This window comes from Glycine soja, unplaced genomic scaffold, assembly GCF_004193775.1.
Source record: "Glycine soja cultivar W05 unplaced genomic scaffold, ASM419377v2 tig00028162_1_pilon, whole genome shotgun sequence".
Classification (NCBI taxonomy): Eukaryota; Viridiplantae; Streptophyta; class Magnoliopsida; order Fabales; family Fabaceae; genus Glycine; species Glycine soja.
In genome coordinates this window covers 39,191-44,863 of record NW_021143825.1, presented here as the reverse complement: position 1 = coordinate 44,863, position 5,673 = coordinate 39,191, and the positions used below count along the sequence as shown (strand labels likewise).

Below are 5,673 nucleotides of genomic sequence, written 5' to 3'. Positions count from 1 at the left end.
TTTAGTTTCATTTATGTTTTTTGTTTGAATCTATGGAAGGCTAAATATTCTGGTGTTGTTTCCTTTTGAGGACAAAGCTCAACTCTCTTTGAGGTTTCGTTTATAATGTGGCTTCCTGGCAGTTTTCCCTTCACCAGTTAACCCAAATTCGTTAAACATTAATCTGTGAACGCTTCGTGTTCGATTAACAGCCTCTGAGCCTAACTGCGTTCATGCTTAATGGACGAAGGGTTAACTGGGTTTTGTATGTGTTGCCTAAATCACGTATTGACAACCCTAAGTTGATTTTCGCTTAGTAAATTGAAATAGGGTGGATTTAAGTGGTTAACTGTTAGGGACGAATTCTCCATAACCCAGGACAAGAGAATGGCTTCTAAATCAGAGGAAACAACCCGTTTTTAATATTATTAGTTTCGTATTCCAGTTTACTTGTTCTGTTCTTTAATCACAAAACAAACAACCCCCCCCAATCGTTACTGTTACTGCAAGTATATTATGAACATTTGGTTTATCATTGCTCGTTGGGAAACGACCTAGGATCACTTCCTAGTTACTGCATTTTCATGTTTATTTAATTCGGGTACGACCCTCGATCAAATTTGGCGCCGTTCCCGGGGAGCAGTGTCCAAAGGTTCATAATAGCTAGTGTCGTGTTAGTGTTTAATTATTTCGTGTTTTATGTTTAATTGTTAGTGTTGTGTTAGTGCTTGTGTTAGTGTAGTTTAGTGTCTTGTTATTTTGTTTAGTGTATGTTCTGTTTTAGTTTTCATATTAAGCGCTTCCCCTGTTTCAGTTTTGGGTATTTTGATGTGAATAGTGTTTTGCGACGGACTTAGCGACCACTTTTGCTTGCGGCAAACAGAGTAGTAGTAGAAATCATGTAGCAACGGATTTTAGCGACCACCCATGCTGAATTATTTAGGAGTTTTTGTTTTAGTAGCTAGGGTTGTTATTTTTGGCTGAATTTTTTTGTGGTAACTTCTTTGAATCTATATTTTGTGGGAAAAATAGCTAGAGCCTTTAGTTTGGTCAGATTTGGAAGTTCCAAAAAAGTAGCAAATTTTGTTTTTGGGCAAAACTTCAAACGGCCATAACTTTTGCTCCGGTTATCAAAATCGCAATTATTAATATGTATTTGGGGTAGAAAAAAATTTCCTACGCTATGGCAGCCCGCCATAGGCCGGCTGAGGTCTCCATCATCCAAAAAAAGTGATTCTGTCAAAAGTTTTTTTATTTTTCAAGTTTTATTCACTTATTTTTCTCAACCTACCATTTTTAGCTTCCATAGTTAGACTTTGAATTTTTGTTTGAAATTTTATGTGCTACCTTCTCATCATTTTATAAGGTTGTTCACAAAATTTCAAGTCATTTGGATATCATTTGAGGGTAGTTGTAGTTCAAACCTACACCTTCATTTACATGACAAGGCAACTAGTTGTGCATGCTGAATGTAGTGTATGACTAGAGGCAATCCATCTGACTTACAACCCTTTGATCCTGAGATAGATAGGACATTTCATAGATTAGTTAGGCATCATTTTATACCTTTTGATCATCCTGAGCATTCCATTACTAGTGATCTGTGCATTCTGTTATTAGTGATTTTGAGCATTACAATTTTGAGCATTCTGATTTTGAACATTCTGAGAACATGGCACAACCTCCACCCCGTGAGAGGACTCTAAGGGAAATGGCTGCACCTGATTTTCACCTACGAAAGCTTGTGCATCCAATACCCTGATGAGGATGTCCCATATGTTCTTAAAACTGGACCGATCCATTTGCTTCCAAAGTTTCATGGCCTTGCAGGTGAAGACCCGCACAAACATCTGAAAGAATTTCATATTGTCTGCTCCACCATTAAACCCCCATATGTCCAAGAGGATTGCATATTTCTGAATGCTTTTCCTCATTCTTTAGAGGGAGTGGCAAAGGAATGGTTGTATTACCTTGCTCCAAGGTCCATCACGAGCTGGGATGACCTTAAGAGAGTATTCTTAGAAAAAATTTTCCCTGCTTCCAGGACCACGGCCATCAGGAAGGATATCTCAGGTATTAGACAACTCAGTGGAGAGAGCTTATATGAATATTGGGAGAGATTTAAAATACTATGTGCTAGTTGCCCTCACCATCAGATTTCAGAGTAGTTTCTTCTCCAAAAATTTTATGAAGGAATCAGTAATATGGAGAGAAGTATGATAGATGCTGCCAGTGGTGGAGCCCTTGGAGACATGACTCCTGCTGAAGCCAGAAACTTGATTGAGAAGATGGCTTCCAACTCCCAGCAGTTTAGCGCCAGAAATAATGCCATAATCATTAGAGGAGTGCATGAGGTAGCTACAAACTCATCTGCATCATCTGAAACTAAGAAGCTTGAAGGAAAACTAGATGCATTGGTTAACTTGGTAACCCAGCTGGCCTTGAATCAGAAATTTGTACCAGTCGCAAGAGTCTGTGGTTTATGCTCCTCTGCTGACCACCATACAGACCTCTGTCCTTCCATGCAGCAACCTGGAGCAATTGAGCAGCCTGAAGCTTATGCTGCAAACATTTACAATAGACCTCCTCAACCTCAGCAGCAAAATCAACCACAGCAGAACAATTATGACCTCTCCAATAACAGATACAACCCTAGATGGAGGAATCACCCTAATCTCAGATGGTCTAGCCCTCAACAACAACAACAGCAGCCTGCTCCTTCCTTCCAAAATGCTGCTGGCCCAAGCAGACCATACATTCCTCCACCAATCCAACAACAGCAACAGCCCCAAAAACAACAAACAGTTGACGCTCCTCCGCAACCTTCCCTCGAAGAACTTGTGAGGCAAATGACTATGCAGAACATGCAGTTTCAACAAGAGACCAGATGTAACATCCTGGAAATTTCTACCCGGAATTTTTGGAAACGATGTATTTTGAATGATTATATATATATATATATATATATAAGTATTATTCAGTGTATATGCCTATATGTTATTGGTAGAAGTAGGAATAGTGGGGGGCAAGATACGCGGGTTAGGCTAATTAAGGAAGAGAAGTTCATAACTGGGAGGTTACGGGTTAATTCTTATGTAATTAGTCTAAAAATCATCGTTTTGCGTGCGACTTAAAATTTAACGAAACCAACCTCTGAACCACGCTCGGGGTTTTATTCTGAGCGTTTTGATATATATATTGGTTACTTTAGAAAACTGACCCCGACGGACGCAGAGAAACGCGAAAAACTGGAACCAGAGAAACAGCACGCAAACCGAGGCAGGATTTTAGCGTTTCAAAGGTCAGATTTTTCTCACTTTTGTGGCTGAGTATGGGTCACAATCAAAAGGGAAAGTGGGCCCTTCTTGCTCCACTCAAATGGAGACATGTCGCATAGTTTATAATAAAATAATAAGAAATGAGGAAAAAGCCTTTTTAAAATTAAAAAGCAACTCTCTCTCTCTTCACTCAGCCCCACACTTTTCAGACAGCTCTCTCTCTCCCTCACGTTGCCATTCTCTTCTTCTTCATTCTCCATTGAAGCTCCAAACAAAGCTTCAACCTTTGGCCATCATTTCTGCCCCAAATCGTGAAAGGAGAGCATTTTCGGGGTCGTGAAGTGCGTGTCTACGAGTGGGACTTCGAAATTTCAGGTTTGGGTGGACTTCTTTCCCTCTTGATTTTCGTGGGTATGGGGTTTTGGGAGAAATGATGGGTAGTCTTGTTAGGTTTCTGCTTCATGATGATTATTTGTGAAGAAATTCGTGGAAAGCATGTTGAAATTGCCATGTTTGGATGAGTTAAACATACCCATTCTGTTTTAGGGTTTTTATGATGATGCTTGTGATGTTCATGTGCTGAAATTGCTTATGGAAAACTGTTAGAGAGGAAGGGTAGAGTTAACCTAGGGTTAGAAAGTGAGAATGTGGTGTTGTGAGTGGAAAAAGAGTGAGGCTTTGAGAGTTGGAAGGTTAAATCTGGATTCTGTGGTAAATGGAGATTAAAGTGAGTTAATCCTAGCTTGAAATGCCATTTAGGACTTATGAGAAAGGTTAGGCTGTGCTAGAGAGAAAAACAAATGACCAAAGTGAACCAAGAGCCATTTCTAGGGCAAAATTGGGTGTTGAGGAGTCAAATTTTGATTCGGTGGAATTTTAGGTGTAAATTCAGTTTGAGCAAGTTTAGATTGATGTTATGGACTTGTGTGAGGTGAGAGTTTGCTTCAAATTTGTCCCATTCTCAATTTCACTTCTAAAGCCTAGAAAATCCATTGAATTGAGGGGTGTTGGACACCTAGATTCTGTGTTGCTGTGCTTTAAAGCTTGACTTTGGTTTAGACATGATTGATACATGATTTGGGACTTGTAGGATTTGATTTGGGCAAGATTGGATGAGGGGAAGTGTGATTTTCGAAATCTGCACTTATGCAGAATTTTGCTGTCAAAATAGGTGCAGCAGGATTTTGGCTTTGTGCAGAAAAATGCTATGCATTTACTAGTTGTGGAAAGAGCAGTGCAGAATGAGTTCTGGGTGTTTGCTAGTAGATCCCAACGGTCAAAATGTAGGCTTGTGTACCAAAGACTTCCAGTAAAATTTTAGAGTGGATCCAACGGTTAATGAACCGGAACGAAGGAATTGTTACTGGGGTCTTTAAGTGAGAAAAGCTGTGATTTGGTTGGTGTTTTGGCAGAGTTTTCTGCCTTTGCTCTGTTTTGCTTGGCTGTGATAGCTTGTGCTGTTTGAATGTTGTTTTGCTTTGATGTTGGGAAAGCTTGGGAGGATTGATGGGGACCCGGTGTTGAGAGAAACGAGGATATGGGCTACGTGGGAGTACGTGAGCTCAGTTGGAGGTGGGCAACAGGGGATGGTGGGTTTATGCGCGCTTTGTGGATGTGGAAACTTGTTGTGCACCATCGCCCGACCGCCACCTAGTACCACATGTGATGGGTACCCCATAATCCTACAAGCTTGAGTTGAGGAAGTGTAGAAGGGTGAAACTTCCTGCTTTTATTCGTTGACCACAGAGCGGTACCTGGAGATATGTCGCGGGGGTCAGGAGACCTTGGGGACGTCAGGTGGGGTGCTATTGCCCAAAACCAAGCTTGACCAATCCCGACCCAACCCGGGCATAGTCGGTCAGTGAGAACCTGTGATGTACCTAAACAGGCGAGCTCCTGGCAGTCAACAGATAAAAGGAACAAAGACCACAAAGCAAGGAGGCTTGTGGTGGCTGGCCAGCTGTGAAACTTGATTGATATGTGAGATATGGTCTCTGGTAATCGATTACCAAGGGTGGGTAATCGATTACAAGGCTTAAAAATGAAGACAGGAGGCTAAGATGGTCTCTGGTAATCGATTACCAAGGGGTGTAATCGATTACCAGGCTTGAAAACGAGGTCAGGAAGCCATGAGGGCTTTTGGTAATCGATTACCAAGGGGGTGTAATCGATTACCAGGCTTAGAAAGGGGACTGGAACATTGTGGAGGCCTCTGGTCATCGATTACCAGCCTGTCTAATCGATTACACAGAGGGATGGGTCATTGGTAATCGATTACCAGGTATGTGTAATCGATTACACAGTGCATTTTTGCATATTTCATGTTCTGAGGCTGTGTAATTCGAGTTTAGCCTCTGGTAATCGATTACCAAGTCTGTGTAATCGATTACCAGAGATGAAAAGCCTTAAGATACTC

The 5,673-nt window shown here is 41.2% G+C and overlaps 1 non-coding gene across 1 annotated transcript; it reads right to left on the bottom strand.

Annotated features, from left to right (window-relative positions):
- Positions 1 to 2,030: 2,030 nt before the first annotated feature.
- On the bottom strand, positions 2,031 to 2,137 carry LOC114404377. The gene has a single exon (XR_003664946.1). It is a non-coding gene; the product is annotated as a small nucleolar RNA R71 (small nucleolar RNA).
- Between the last annotated feature and the right edge of the window lie 3,536 nt (positions 2,138 to 5,673).